Source organism: Echinops telfairi, unplaced genomic scaffold, assembly GCF_000313985.2.
Source record: "Echinops telfairi isolate 266 unplaced genomic scaffold, ASM31398v2 ScPeMD7_36;HRSCAF=134, whole genome shotgun sequence".
Taxonomy (NCBI): Eukaryota; Metazoa; Chordata; class Mammalia; order Afrosoricida; family Tenrecidae; genus Echinops; species Echinops telfairi.
In genome coordinates, this window is record NW_022103934.1 from 113041 (window position 1) to 130091 (window position 17051).

Sequence of the window (17051 nt, forward strand, 5' to 3'; positions counted from 1 at the left end):
AGGGATGAAGAACAACTAAAGGCTTTCCCACACTCTTTACATGCATTCAGCTTCACTCCACTGTGAGTTCTTAAATGTCTAGTGAGGTATGAGGGCAGACTAAAGCTTTTGCCACATTCTTTGCATTCATAAGCCTTCTCTCCACTGTGTATTTTCATATGTCTAGTGAGGTTTGAAGAATGACTATAGGTTTTCCCACACTCTACACATTCAAAAAGCTTCTCCCCACTGTGAGATCGTATATGTCTAGTGAGGCTTGTGAGATAGCTAAAGGCTTTTCCACATTCCTTACATTCATAAAGCTTCTCTCCGTTGTGAGTACTTATATGTCTAGTGAGGCTTGTGAGATGGCTAAAGGCTTTTCCACATTCCTTACATTCATAAGGCCTCTCTCCATTGTGAGTTCTTATGTGTCCAGTGAGGGTTAGGGAACAATTACAAGGTTTCTCATAGTGGTTACAGTGTATCTCTCTCACATATGGTTTTAGGTAAGAAGGAAAGCTGCAGTCTTCTTCTGATGCCTTATAATGATAAGCTTTAAATTCACTATGAGATCTCATGTGAAGCATAAATGATGAGTGATCCATGAAGGCTCTTCCACATTCAAAGCATTCAAAAGGATTTACTTCATCAATTGTCCTTGTAAGCTTAGTAATATTTCCAATCCAGGTGAAAATGTTCCCATAGTGATTACCTTCTCCATCATTCTGCACTGTATCATCTTCACTTTCACAGAGGTTCTCTACTGAATATATTCTGTTGAAAACAGAAAACACGTTGTGAGGATTTAACTTATCAATTGCCAATGACCACACACCTACAAGGTGTTTCTCCCCTAAGTTGTCTCTTGTTGCATAGAGTCAACTCACAGAGGGCAAGATTACTATAGAAAAACAGTTCTAGAGAATGGGCTTTCTATTATAAGTGAGCTATGTTTGAACTAGCCAATTTCAGATTCATTTTTCTAGAAATACTATGTTATAAAAATTATGTAAGTATGTTACTTGGGCTAATGTTACACATACACATAAAATACCAAAAATGTAATGATACTTTAAACTCTCCTGAGGTACTTCTCACTGTTAGGTGACTAGTACTCACCTCAAGTGCTTTCCATGATTGTTCTGTTGTTCAATATTAGGGAACTCATAAATTTCTCCTGACACGGGGGACCAGGAATCATTCTTCATGGACCATGTTTCTCCAATATTGTCCTGTTTAAAAACTGAGCCAATGATTTTAAATGGAGTTTCACAAAATAAAACAGAAAAGGAAATTTTATGAGGACCAAGGCACATGTGAAAAAGGACAGACTGAGGCATTTGGCTATTATAGCATTTTGACAGTGATCCAAAGTGTAAGACCCTGACAATGAAATAAATACAGAACAATTCAAAATGATAGTGATATAAGTAGGGTATAATTAGAAAAGCAAAATAAAAGGTAATGCAAGCACTGCATGTGTAAAAGGGTAATGTTAAAAGTGGGGTGGAGGGGGGGCCTGTTTTCCCACAAACATAGAAGGCATGAAAAGATTAATGAAAAATCAAAAGTCAACTCAGGTACATGTGCAAGTTCATGTCCTCAAAGCCATCGATTATGTTGGATTGATTACTTCACATGTAATTCAATCCCAACAGGCTTGATCCTTCAAAGGACTCTCACCTGCCTAGTACACCAAGACATTGGATAAATCCTACCTGTACTCTCAATGAGCATTCCTTTGCTCTCAGGGAAAAGTTAGTATGATTAATATGGTGTTCACAGGGAAAGACAGATCATGAGAGGAGACAGACAGAACATTTTCCTAAAGCTTAGTCTCTAGAGATTGACTGGTGAGTCTAATTTTAGTAAAATCATCACATCAAATATGCAATAAACATAGTAAAATGCTGCTGAGGTTTCAAATGACAAATTTCTCTTTGCCACAGAGTTATCATAAAGCCAATGCTCAACTTACAACACTTAAAGAGCCTTAAGGATCTAAACAAGGCTTTTAAAAAAAGATAATGTAATGCACAGATTTTTATTCCAAGAGGAACTCACTGAAGATTGTATTCCAATTCCTAAACCCAAATGCTATAAGAAGGTCCATAATTATACTACATTTATCTATCAGAGAAATAATTAAGGAAAATGAAACCATCCTTACCTGAGGCTAGGTTCCTGAAGGTTTCTATCATCACATCTCTATAGAGTTTCCTCTGAGAAAAATCCAGCAAAACCCACTCTTCCTGGGTAAAATCCACAGCCACATCCTCAAAAACCAGTAAGTCCTAAAATATCACATATATTCTAAATTAGCAACATAACATATTCTCAAAAAAAGGATTTCCAGGAGGAATAGACGAGCCAGTCAGGGTGCAGTGTAGCAACAATGAAACATACAACTTTCCTCTAGTTCCTAAATGCTTCCTGGCCCCCTCCACCACCACCACCACTATCATGATCCCAATTCTACTTTACAAATCTGGCTAGACAAGAGGATGTACACTGGTACAGATAGGAACTAGAAACACAGGGGACCCAGGACAGATGATCCCTTCAGGACCAGTGCGGACAGTAGCGATACTGGCAGGGTGGAGAGAGGGTGGGGTGGAAAGAAGAAACCAATTACAAGGATCTACATATAACCTCCTCCCTGGGGGATGGACAACAGAAAAGTGGGTGAAGGGAGACGTCGGACAGTGTAAGATATGACAAAATAATAATTTATAATTATCCAACGGTTCATGAGAGTGGGGAGGGAGGGGGAAAATGAGGAGCTGATGCCAGGGGCTTAGGTGGAAAGGAAATGTTCTGAGAATGATGAGAGCAATAAATGTACAAATGTGCTTTACACGATTGATGTATGTATGGATTGTGATAAGAGTTGTATGAGCCCCTAATAAAATGATATTTTGTAAAAGAAGAGAATAATAAAAAAAGAATAAAGGGGAGTGAGACTAGGATAAAAATCATTCATCAGTGTCATTGAGCATTGCTGTACCTTTGACCTTGGTTAATGTAGGCATATAAACAGCGGAGCAGCTTCAGTTCTGTATAATCATGCCACTTGTAAAGTGTGCAGAAGAACTTTGGGAAAAAACTTTGGGGAAAAAAAGGGCAGTTCTGAGGAACTGAGAAGTCAGCATACCATGTCTTATGCTTTACTCCAAACTTTGGCCACCTGAGTTGTCCCTTCCCAGACTACATCTACCTTCAGACGGTTGGCGTCCTATGTCAAATTTAATAATATAACTAACACACGGAACTTATCTCTCTATCCTTTGACTGTGAATTATTCAGGACTAGAAAATGCAGAAAATGCAGCAGATGGAAAAGTAATCCTTTGTACAAGAAAGGTCTATTTCTATATTCAAAAAATCAATTCCTTTTGGAAGAATTAAGTTCACAGTCTTCCTAAGACCCACTGGAACACACAACAGGGTGAAAGCAATAGGAGCAATTAAGACCTGGGAGAGATAGGGTTAGGGTTAGAGAAAAAAGATTAAAAAAAAAACAACACTAGGAGAGATACAGGAATTATGGGTTCAAACTGTGGCCTTGTCTGGTTTTTAACACCTGATTCCTTAATTACTGCTCTATGAAGGTTCTTTATGATGCTGCTGATACTTGTATGAGCTCGCTGAGTGCTTATTTTCATGTTAAAGAATGTCCCTAATTCCTAGTATGTTGAGTGCTTCTATCACCAAAGAGTAGGATTGTATGAAATACTTTCTTTATATCAGTTGGAATGACGTTATGTTTTTTCTTTTCTCCTTCATTTGATTGACTTTGTTGTTGTTGTTGTTGTTATCAACAGTGTTTTTTTCTAATTTTTAACTATCCCTGTAAAATTTTCTAATGTTTAACTATCCCTGCTTTCTGATTAAACCTCACTTGGTCCTGAGGCATAATTTTTACAATGTATTCTTGGGTTTGCTTTTATAGTATTTTGTTGCATATTTTAACACCTATATTTATTGGGGAGATTATTCCCCCCTGATCATTTCTGTATCTGTCTTTAGTATCAGAGTAATCCTCAACTCATAGAATGAGTTAGGAAGTGTTTATTCTTCTCTTTTCACAGGAGTTTAAGAATGATTGATGTAAATTGTTGTTTGGTAGAATTCAGCAATGAAGGCAGCATTCTGATGCTTTCATTGTTGTATGATGTTGATTACTGAATTAATCTCCTTATTGGCTTTTGTTGAACTTTTCTATGCCTTCTGTCAATTTAGCTACTTTTTTCTGTTTCTAGGGATTTGCCTTGTTGCCTAGAATATCGAATTTGTTGGTGTAAAATTGTCATTGTGTTATCTTATTTTTCTATTTCTGTGTACACAACAGTAATATATCCATATGTATTTCAGATTTTATTTGTATTTTCTCTCTTTGTTGAGTAGATCTAGCTAACAGTTTGTCAATTTTATTTATCTTTTTTTAAAAGTTCTCTTTTATATCCCCATCTATTCTGTACGTCATTTATCTACACTGTAGTCTTTATTATTTCTATTCTTTTATCATTACTGGGCTTATTTTATCTATGAAAGAAAGAATTGTCTACTTCTAAAAGGTTAACAGCTACTGAAAATCTCTCTAAATTGACACAAGGTCGCCGTTAGTGGGATTCACAAGATGGCAAATGATTATGGATGTGAAAACGTTATCTAAAGAGCTATCTGACAAAAGTGGAAACAAGCTAGAAAGTGAGAGTGTGCCTTGCATGCTATATGTGGAGCCAGATAATATTATGAATGAAGCAGAATGAGATGTGAACAAGCAAGGTTTTTGGTGTTTGGGGTAGATGTAAACATGTTCTAATACTGTTGGTGGACATTATGGTTGGGGGGGGTCACCAGAACATGAGGAATTGTATTAAATGGTCACAGCATTAGGAAGGTTGAGAACCACTGTGTTAGATGGTGTTATAGATTGAACTGAGTCACCCCAAAATATGTATCAACTTGATTGAGAGACGATTCTCACTGCTTTGGATGTTAAGTAATGATGGCATTTGTTAGTTACTCAATTTTGCTGTCATTCACAGGAGGGAGTCCTGGTGGTGTAGTGGTTACATGTTGAGCTGCAATCTCTAAGGTCGGCTGTTAGAAACCAGCAGCAGCTTTATGGGAGAAAGACTGGACTTTCTACTCCCATAAACTGTTACAGTCTCAGAAACTCACAGGGGCAGTTCTACCCTGTCCTATAGCATCATTATGAGGCATCATCAGCTCAATGGCAGGGAGAGAAGTTGAGTTGATCATTCTCATGATGTGATCAACCAAGCAGTCGTAAAGGGGTCAGGGGTGATGAAACACATGTATTCAAGTCACAGACTTGATCCAATGTAAGGTGACCTTCCCTAGGATGTAGCATGCAAAACCTTTTTACTTATAAGAGACAATAGTAGAGAAAACCTAGCAAAGAAAGGGGAGCCTACTACCACTATGGAAGAAGCGCTGAGAGCAAAGCATGTCCTTTTAGATCCAGGGCAAAAAAAATAATACCAAGACACATGGAGATGTTGAAAGTAGATGAGGACATTTCCCTAGTGCTGACAGAAAGCTGGGACTCCTAATTTGTACTTCTTGGTTTTGAAAGAACGAGAGAATAAACTTCTGTTTGCTAAAGCCATCCAAATATGGCATTTCTGGTATGGTGGTACTCATTTTTAGGGACCATCCTGTCCATTCCAACTCTTATTGACTCTGTGCACAGCAGAACGGGACACTGCCCAATACTGAGCCATGGTCACAATTGTTATGTTTGATCCCATTGTTAGAGCCACTGGTCAGTCCTTTGTGTCAAGGGCCTTCATTTTTTTGATGCCCCTCCAATTTACCAAGCATGCTATCTTTCCTCAGGGACTGCTCTCCTGATAACATGTCCAAAGTACATGATACATCTACTGTTTATTGTTCTTTGTTTCCAACTTTTGCATCCCAGTCAGATAATTATCAATTATCAAGATAATTATCTTGACTATATGCTTGATCAACTTAAAAATGAAGAAGGTACAATTCTTCAATTTTTCTATCACTGACAATAGTGATTGGTGAGCAAAGCTGAATAATAGTTGTATTAATTGGATTCCCTTGTATGCATATAGTTATTATCTCATCACAGCATTATACATCAAGATATATCTCTCCCCCACCCCCTGCATCAGAAGTCCATTCTTTTTTTAATACATCTTCTTATCATCTGTAATATAGTACTTCTTGAAGAAACAAATAAATAGCTATATATTTAAGAAACATATGTCTTATACAAAAGAAATAATTGTATTACTATTTTATTGATATTTAGGCATTAGTATTTTTACTACCATATTTCAAATTTTGTAACACAAATTTGCCTTTTACTTTCAGCTTCATCTCACTCTACTCAAAACTTTGTTCTACTCTACTATATTTCTCAGTAGTATGCTATGCTTTTTTCTTTTCTGCTATAGAATTATATTTGAATCTGGAAGACATAACTGACTCTTAATATTCAACTAAAGGTAATCTCACAAAATCTGAGGCTGACTTAGATTGGCTTTTGTGTTTAGTCTATAAAAGCCTATTTTCTGTTCTCTGCAAGCGTCTACATCCACCCACTTCATAAACTGTCTTATTCTGAATCTATGCTTTTAATCTTCTTCCAGAAGTCCTCCTAGCCACCCACCTCTCCCTTGCCTTCCAGTATAGGACTCTCTCCTCCAGATTTTCCACAACAGTCTCTATTCATTTGAAATTTCCTTAGAAAAAGTACCCTTGTCATACATAGAAATATTGATGATTCCCAGAATTTTGACTTCTACCCTTTTCAGTTGTATTCCATATACTAAAAAATATGAAACGATGGGTTTGCACGTCATCCTTGCGCAGAGGCCATGCTACTCTTTGTATCATTCCAATTTTAGTATATGTGCTGCCAAAGCGAGCACCATCGAGATATATCCTGAAATGTTCTTTTTAATATTGAATGTGGTGTCACTTCTGGCATAGTAAACCACAACTGTCTGATTCACAATGGCCAATACCAGTCCATTTTAACTCATCAATGCCTAGGACAGTACTTCTCAACCTGTGGGTCGCAACCCTTTGTGGGGTCGAATGACCCTTTCACAGGGGTCACCCGATTAATAGCAGTAGCAAAATTAGAGATATCAAGTAGCAACGAAAATAATTTTATGGTTGGGGGGGCTCACCAAAACATAAGGAACTATATTAAAGGGTCACGGCATTAGGAAGGTTTCGATCCACTGGTCTAAGATATCTACCTTTATGCATGCCATTTCACTTCTGACAATTTCTAATTTCCCTAGAGTCATACTTTGTACATCCCACCTTCCAATTATTAATTGATATTTGCAGCTGCTCCTTCTTATTTTGAGTCATATCCCATTAGAAATTTATGGCCCTAAAGACCTTATTTATGGTCAACTCAACTTTGAGAGTGCACCTCTTCCGCAGTCACATTTGGGGGCATTTCATCGGACAAATTTGTTGCACAAGACCTCTTTTAAGTGTTGAAAAGCAAGGATGTTACTTTTGAGGACTAACGTGCACCTGACCCAAGTCACGGTATTTTCAACTGCATAATATGCAAAAGTTAGACATTGAATAAGGAAGACTACCGAATAATCACTGTGCTTGAATTATGGTGCTGGTGAAGAATACTGAAAGTACCAAGTATTCCCAAAAGAACAAACAAATCTGTCTCAAAAGAAGTTCAGCAAGGATGCTCCTTGAGGCAAGGATGAGCTCAAGTACTTTGGACATATTGTCAAGAGAGACCAGTCCCTGGAGGATGTTATGCTTGGTAAGGTAGAAGGGCAATGGAAAAAGGGAAGGCATTCAATAAGATGGATTGGCACAGCGGCTGCCCAGTGAGCTCACACATAACAGCAATTGTGAAGGCGGCACAGGATTGGGCAGTGTTTCATCTGTTGTACACAGGCCACCACGAGTGCGAACTGACTCAACAGTACCTACCAACAACTACTGACACTGGTGGTAGTGGATGGCCTATTGAGTGGCTGATGTATTGGGTTGCTAACAGAAAGTTTAGCTGTTCAAAACCACCAGCAGTTCCATGGAAAGAAGATGAGTCTTTTTATTTCCATAAAAAGTTATAGTCTCAGAAATGCACAGGGTCATTATGAGTCAGAATCGACTCAATGGCAGTGAGTTTGGACTTTGTAGCAAATGAAAACTTTACTTTTACATTTTAATCTAAGGTTGTTGGAAGCAGCCACAAATTCTAGAAATGTAATACGACCTGTAAGCACAGAAAGCCTGAGAGGGCAGGAACTTGACTGCGTTATCATGCTCCTTGCACGCCTAACGGCCTCTAACAAAACTACTCACCACGAGAAAAAAAAGAATGGCTCTGGGCAACCCACACATGAACCGCTTGGACTCAGTCTCCTGTCTCATCCCTTTGCTGAGGTCATGCAAGTTCCGAGCCCCATGTAAGATCCCATAAAAGTCAGGCTTGTTCCACTCTCTTTTCATTTTATCAGGCAGTGACGTAGAGCGAGAGTTTAGAACTATATAGAAAAGACCGCAATGCCACGAACAATGTTTGTAGTTCAGGGACAAGGTTGGCTCCGGAGGACCTGGCAGAGCTGCTCCATCTTCAGGCTCCACCCAGGAGATCCTATTACTCCACCCTAAGCACCAAGGCCCAGGCTGAAGATGTGAAGGCTGCATGGTGCCAGCTCTGAGAGTCACGTATGGAAGGTAATCAAGACTTGAAAACCCACATATGTAGGAAAGCGCCCAGTGACGGTGGAGCAGGGGCTTAGGAAGCTGATTAGGATTCAGACCATGACCTCATCTGTTACCTTTGACTTCAAAGAAGAACGACAGCTCATGGAACACATAGCTGGTTCCACACCAAATCATACTTTGCATCACCCCCTTGTGCCAAGATAACCCATTTCTCTACGGTACTCACCATTTCCTGGCTACAGCTTCTAGAAGTTGAGTGAATGTCTTCGCTGAGCTCAAGAAGTCACTTGAAATGCAAGCAGAACACTAAGAAGTAGGGAAGTAGATGGATAATGCTTGGTCCACACAGCTAGTCGGAGCCGTTGAAACGCTTACTTGTGAGAGCAAGGATGCAGAAGATGGTCACCTGGGTAGCCAGCTGCCCAGAGTGGACTAGCTCTCTGTGTGCCACATGGGAGACCTGGAACAGAAGCCGATGGAGGGAGACAGTGTTTGAGTAGGAGGGAATCAAAGGTTCTTGGTCTTCAGCCCTTTCCCTGGACAAGACTTGCTCTCAGGCTCAAGGCAATGTGCCACCCTGAGCAGATCTGCGTTTAAGACAGAGCAGCCTTCTAGAGTACACACCTGCATTCCTCATACAGCTGTGCACGCTTCTTCCTTTTGAAAACAGGATCACACATTGCCGGGGGACCATGGGCCCCAACAGCCAAGATCTCATAAACAGGCTTTACTCTCAGCCTCAGGCCGGGTTGGAGACTTTCCGTTTCCCTTTGCTGCCTTACAGAAAAGTCCAGGTGGCCTTGGCCTTTTCCCTTATTTGTATTGGCTAACAAGCACCCTGTTAGCATATGTGCTGTTTCACCTAATTAGCATAAGGTGATGTCATTCCCACGGACCTGATCGGAAACTACTGACCACCTGCGCTGGGTGTGCTTTTGCAAGTTTTCTGATTGGGCGTTCAGTAGTAGTCTGATTTGCATGTCCCGCGGGCACTCCCTTCCTTTTTGCCTTGATAAGCTGCGGCTTGTGGGAAAAAAAAGAGAGAACTCAGAGAGAACTGAGAGAACACAGAACCGCTCAGCCTCTTGTCTCATCTCCATTCTTAGCGTCCCGCTCCCTCTATCCAGGACCCACGTTGCTGTTCCCGCTGGATGGGACAACACATGGAGAGTTCCCTCATTCTAGAGCATGGAAAGCATCCAGAACAAGGCTGGAAAAGTGGAACGTGGTTTTCTCCTGAGACTCGGGGGTCCAAGGATGAGTGTGTGTGTTCTCCTACATAACTTGCTCCTTGTCCATCAGCACACAGCACAGCATAACGAGTGCAGTCTCAGGGAGAACATATGATGCAAGTGTGGTCAGTGTGCTCATCGTGGGCCATCAGTTTTTCGTTATGTGCGGTTAAACCTCTTCTATTGCACTCTGCTTTTTAATTTTGATTTCATGTCTACATCGGTCGTTTTCCTGTTGATTTTGCAATAAACATTTCTTTACTCTCTTTGAACTGTGTTTCTCTTTGCTTTTTAGACCATGACACCAGGAGTCTTCAGTCTTTCAAGAAATCAGGGAGGATTCCTGAACATGTTCTCTTTCAATATTATACTGGGTTGAACAAGAAGTAAATCAGAAAATCACTTTAATTTTCTCTAAGAAACTTGTTCCACCCTCTATTCCCATATTCTCAGTCCCAGCTGACTCATACTCTTCCACCTTTTGAATTCATTGGAAGTGATCTGTCTCTTGCATGATCATTTTATCAATGTCTCCCTTTTAAGGAGTAGCTTTCCTTTTTCTAACACTTTTTCTAACAGCCACTTTTTCTAACAGCCTACATTTAACCCACAACTTCATGTCTATACTCTGGCTATTCGGGACAAACTGAGAGCTTGTTAGGAACACAGACTCACAATCTACACCCCAAACCACACTTGTTGCTGCCAAGTGGATTCCGACTTTTAGAGGCCCCATAGACTAAAGCAGGACTGCCCCATAGGCAATGTGTACTGAAGCAGACTGCCACACTTTACTTCTGTGGAGTGGCTGGTGGGTTCAAACCACTGACGTTCAGTTAGCAGCCAACCACTTAACCACTAGACCAACAGGACTAATGAAACTACACAGAAGACATGGGAAATAAACACCTGCATTTTAACATGCCCCAGATTATCCACAAACACATTCCACTTGGAGAAGCATTCACTGCTCAATGGCCTGCAACTCAAGGAATGAGCACTCTAGTGACTGACGTGCTCTTTGACCCATCTATGTCTACGTGATCTCATCCATCCGCTATCTGCCTGACTTTGTGACAGCCAATCCCCATGTTGAGGCCACCTCCCAGACATCCTTAACTTGCTCATAATAAGTTCCTGCTTGACATCATTCACTCAGAGTTGTCATTTCCAAAATCTATCTGGAGTACTGGAACTGGAGCCTTCTGTTTTAAGTCACACCCATCCCTGCGTAATGCCTCTCAGTGGCTGCCCTCTGACCTTCAAATAGTGCAGAGAAGTGAGCACAGTTTTAAATAACCCACTGCCGTTGCCTCCTCCAGTCTGCGTCACACAACACCCCTTACCCTTGAACCTACACATTGTTTTCTTTGTTTCAGTCAACACTGGCATTACCCAGGAGTGGACAGTAATGCAGGACTTACACACTCACTCTTCCCAATTAAGTATTCTTTCCACGCCCACTCATCACATATGCTGCCAACCCTGCTCATGTATATAGCTTACCACGTGCCCAGCGAAACCCAACTAAGTTTCTCAGTCTTCAGGTGAATGATTTTCCCTTTTAAGCAGGTTAACCTGACACTCGAGTTAGTCCCTTTTATTACAGGTAACAGATGTTCTTAAACTGTCTTCTATGCTAGACTGTAGATGGGCAGGCACTCTATATTTTGCTTTCTGTGCCTTCTGATCTATGAGACTGAAAATGGGGATCGCACACAGAATCATCACAGACATGGATTGTCACTCACGGTGAGTGCTCTTGTGCCGCACTGGTCAAGGGAACTTTATTTGGAGATATAGATGTTTTGTTTCTGGATAGTCCAATAGGGACGTCACTAGTCACATATGGATATTTAGAACTTAACACATGAGTAGCATTAACTAAGGAACCATTTTCTTTTAGATATTAATTCATTTTAATTGTCAATAGCCACGTCTGGCTAGTGGACACCACAGCTCCAGTGGACTCATAAACACTATAACTGGCCAACATAGCAGAGAGGGTATGAAAATACCATCCCCACAGTGAAGAGCTTCAAACCTTTGTTTGCTGGAAGCTTGTCTCATAGGGCAAGGGGTAGATGAAGGAAAAGGTAACATTCAATTAAACTCAAACTCCTGGCCACTGAGTCAATTCTGACTCATAGTGACTGTATGAGTCCTGCTTTGTAAAGTCAAAAGGCATTGGAAAAGAGGAAGACCCGGGACAGGATGAACTGGTGTAGTGCCTGCAACAATGGCCTCAATAGAACCATTGTGAAGATGGTCCAGGATGAAGTAGTGTTTCCTTCTATTGTACACAGGATTGCTATGAGCCAGAACAGACTTGAAGACAACAACAACAACATTCAATTTGTTATTGACATGACTAATGCTAATTTTAATCTAAATTGGATTTAACATATTCTGAAAATGGCAATGGTATTCACACAAAAAGGATTGGGTGTAACTGAGGGTGTAGGGGGTGGTGGTGGTGGTGGTGGTGGTGGAATTCTTTAACAAAGTGACATTTGCAGATAAACCTGCAATTTTTTGTGGTTATAAAGTATTCTTGTAATTAGAGGAAATACCTGCTGCAAAAGACAAAAGGCAGGGGAAATACTGACATCTTGTAAAAGTTTGGAGATATAAAATATGAGGGGCCTTCAAAAGTTCATAGAAAAATGGAATTGAAAGATAATGGAATTTTTCCATGAACTTCCTGAAGGGGGCCCCCTCAAGTATAGATTGTTATTCAATAGGTTACGGATTTCTTACTGGGTTTACCTTTTTTAAATATGCCTCTCATTGCTAGGTGAAGCTTAACTTTCCTATGACAATGGAAAAAGCAAGAGAAAGTTCAGAGGTTGCTTTTCTACACCATATTTCTCAAAGTAGATTGGACTAGAGTTGCTGCCACGAGATTGTGATCATATTTTGGTCTGAAACCAACTGAGCATGGTGCTTTCCTAGATGTGGAAGATGAGAGGCAAAGAGGACGGAGGTGAACTGAGTACATCTTCTGATAGAGTGAATGGTTGCTGACATGGGAAAGCTAGGTGGGAAGGACATTAGTTAGCAGAGGGGAAAGTGTGAGAGCTCTGGCTTGGACATGTTAAGTTTCTGAGTCATATAGGCCTTAGTGCCCCAGGTGGCTTAGTGCCCCAGGCTTTGGTCTGAGTCCACTGGGACCCCAGAGCCCCTATCTCCACCTGGAGATGGTCTCCTCCCGGCAATGAAGGATCCAACGGTGTCCTATACACAAGCCTCCATTCCCACCTCCGCAGCGTCAAAGTAGAAGGCAGGAAGAGCATAGTTGTGGCGTGTGCTCATTAGGCCTTTAGGAATGGATGCTAATAATGAGGCACAACTTTTAGATTTTGAACTAAGAAACTTCAATAGTTTTGAGTGAAGGTTTGAATTTGACTTGAAGTGGCGACACTACCGGTCTTGTACTCCAGGAGAACTCCAGTCCAAAATCGGAGCCACTGTAGCGTGAGGAACGCTAAGGCTGAAAACAGACACATAATTACACCACGGTTTTCTACAATTAGCGAGATTTCAGGAAGGCCCTTGACAAGATGGAGTGAAACGGTGGCTGCAACCAGGAGCTCAACATAAGAACAACTGTGAGGATGATGCAGGACCAGGCAGTGTTTCCTTCTGTTACACGGGGTTGCTGTGAGACAGAGCGGACTCGACAGCACCGAACAACAGCACTGAGATTTCACGTATTTAGTGATCATTTTTTCTCTATATATTTTTCAAGTTTGGAAACATGCACTGTTTTAAAGAATAGGAGCCCTATTTTCTTCACATACCAATTTTCAACAATGAATTCTTAGGTATGATATTAAAAGCATAATCAACAAAAGGCAAAATAGATCAATTGGCATTCATTCCATTAAAATTTTCAACCATCAAGTTATTTTATCATTACAGTGAAGCCACAACCTAGACTGGGCTAAAATGATCCCGGATCATCTGCCTGAGAAAGACTTAGTACACAGAACATATAAAGAACTTCGACCACTCGGAACCACAAAGATAAACAAAGGAGATACACTCTCCCCCATACTAAGCTGGCTAGTTGAAAAAACAGAAAACAAGAGTTGGGAAAATATGAAGAAATTGTTGATGGTACTGTAAAATGGTGCAGGCTCCTTGGAAAAGTTCAGTGGTTCTTCAAGAGTTAAACATACAATTATCATAACTGAAAAACCAAATTCACTACCAATCAAGTTGATGCCAACTTATAGCAACTCTGTAGGACAGAGTAGCCCTGCCCCTTTGAGTGTCTGGAACTATAACTCTGTACGAGAGTAGAAAGCCCAGTCTTTCCCCGAGGAACAGCTGGTGGTTCCGAACTGCTGACCTTGCAGTTAGCAGCCCAATGTCTAAGCACTACGCCACCCAATAAATTTGAAAGCTGGAATGCACAGATACTTTGATATCAGTGTTCACTGCAGCCTTATTCAAAATAGCCCAAAAGAAGAAACAATCCAAATATCCATCAAGAAATAGATAAACAAAATGTACATTATTCTGTAATAAAACAATGAAATTCTCATAAATGCTATGATGTGGCTGAACCTTGGAAAATCTATAATAAAAAAATAAAATACTATAAATTAGATGCAAATGGGTAAATATTGTCTGATCCCAATTAAATAACATATCAAGAATAGGAATATATATGCAGATGAAATGGTTAGCAGGGGCAGTTGGGAGAGAAGGGAGGGATGAATGCTTAAGTGGCACCAAGCTCCGGCTAAAGGTGATGGAAAACCTTAGAAACTGATACTGGGGATTTCACATATTATGAAAGCAAACAATATTGCTGAATCTTACAAATAAAAATAGTTCAAACAGGGAAATCTTTTGATTTTATTTTTACCATACACACAAATAGCACAAAAAGGATACAATTAAAAGGGACTTAGTTTCTTAGTTTGAACATGCAGGTGAAAGAAGAGAAATGTAGCCATCGTGGGGAAGAGCTCTGGTGGAGTCAGCACACAGTGGAGTAAGCACTGGGCAGCGAGCAGCAGTTCAAACCCTTCAGTGGTTCCGTAGGAGAAAAAACGAGGCAGTCTGCATCCGTGAAGATTCATAGGCCTGGAAGCCCTATGGAGCTAACAGGTGAACAGCACTGGGGTTTGGTTTAGGAAGATGAATGGGTATTTCAATGATTTAATGCCAATGCTCTAGTGCGCCACGGAGTCAAGTGTGTAGCTCCGGCCATGCTAACCTAGAGAAGTTACATTTGAGCAACTCAGTGTGGAAAGAATGCACTTGAGGTCATCGGATCTGGATCACCCTGTTAATATAAAAACCCCACTCCACTGAATCCGTTCCGACTCATAGCGATCCGATACATGGTTCCCGAGGCGGAGCAGATGAAGCAGATGGCCTCGCCTTTCTCCCACCAAGTGGCTAGTGGGTTTGAACAGCCAATGTGAGATTAACAGTCCAATGCTTCCCTGATAGCACCACTAGAACCCCCATTAGTGACCGGGGTGGGGTGGGGTTTCTTGCATAACAATTATACTGCATGGTGAATTAAAATTTAAACAGCAAAAATAAAAGATTTGCTATTGTCATTGGAGTTATCAAACAGGATACTTGAATTTAAATTCGTTTTGAGATGACACATCCAGCGGCCGCCTCACGCTTTCGTGTCTCCATATACTTTCCTCTTTAGTTCTATGTAAAAGGATGCCTTTTTGTTGCGTTTCAATATGCAAAGTTTGGTATCCACATACTAATGCCAGCCCAGTAAGCCCTGGTTGCAGTAACGGATTATATGCTGGGCTGCAAACCATAAAGCCAGCAGGTCAGAACAAGAAACGCTCTGCAGAGAAAGATGACACTTTCTATTCCCATAAAGACTCACAGTTTCAGAAACCCACAGGTGTAGTTTTAGTCTGTGCTACAGGGCTGCTGAAAGGAGGTCCGGTGGCGTAGTGGATATGCACTGGGCTGCTAATGCAAAGTCAGCAGTTCAAAACCACCAGCCTCTCTGAGGCAGAAAGGGCTTTCTACTCCCGTTAAGAGATACAGTCTCGGAAACTCACAGGGCCAGTCAGAAAAGACTTGTGACGGGCAGTTTTATAGGGTTATTATGGGTTGGAATCCACTCAATGGCAGTGAGTTTGGGGTTTTTAAAGATTTTCATTCTATCTTAGTGTTACTTTTGATTTAAAAAGAAACATTCCCCAGTCATATTCCAGAGGCTACCCACATGATTTACTCATCAATTTATTTTACTTCACCATGTTCAAAATTACTGTGCATCCTGGCGTTCTCCTATTTGCACATCACATTTATGACACGGAATGCTGCCTAACTTTCTATTACAGAGGATGAAGAGCTTTTTGCAGGCTTCAGTGATCATTTAAGGATTTTGATGGCTTTCATTAGCATGCCTCTCATTTTGCTCTCGGTCCGGTCCGCTCACTGGCTGTTCAGACAGTGGGAACCTACCTGCATGGGATTTGCTCCAAAAAGCTTTCAACCTACTGAGAAGTGTGGCTTGCTGGCAGCAAATCCTGTGTCTGACTCAGCAGCATCCAGCCCCGCACAGATGCTGCCTCAGCCAGCCTTCAGATCCGCGACGAACACTGGGTGTGTGATCTCTGTGAATAGGCCGTCGCCTCTATTAAGCGTGTTCAGCCACATCCCACTGTAGAATAGCGCCCACCGCCAGGGTTGTTCCTCTTGTTTCTCACACAAGCACAATGTGTCTGCCTTACAGCCAAAGAAATACCACGAAATGTGCCCCTTACTAGATATATTCTTCCTGACACTGGGAGACATGCATGCACTGCTGCAATCTTTCGTTTTTAAGTCGCCATCTGCCTTAAACACCAAGTTGGGGGATGTATTCCTTGTGATAAACTCACGTTTTGCCACACAAGCAGCACTCAACCCACGTTCAGCTTTAATGCTCCACAGGAAAAACAAAAACCAGGGGATCGGGAACGTGGGACACGAGGGCCCATGCAGGCAGCCACTCGGTCTCGGACCCGGGCCTCTGTGGCCTGGGACTCTGCATGTCACACCCAGGGAAAGAAAGTGATGGTGCAGGGCTAGGAACCACACTGCGGCTCAGCAGGGACTCGCGATT

General features: G+C 41.2%; 1 protein-coding gene and 1 pseudogene across 1 annotated transcript in view; one reads left to right on the top strand and one right to left on the bottom strand.

Moving 5' to 3' along the window:
- LOC101641387 (lysosomal alpha-mannosidase-like) overlaps positions 1-17051 on the top strand; it is a 140992-nt gene that overhangs the window by 13849 nt on the left and 110092 nt on the right. The gene's annotated exons all lie outside the window — the stretch shown is intronic.
- LOC115869690 lies at positions 6817-6916 on the bottom strand (annotated as a pseudogene).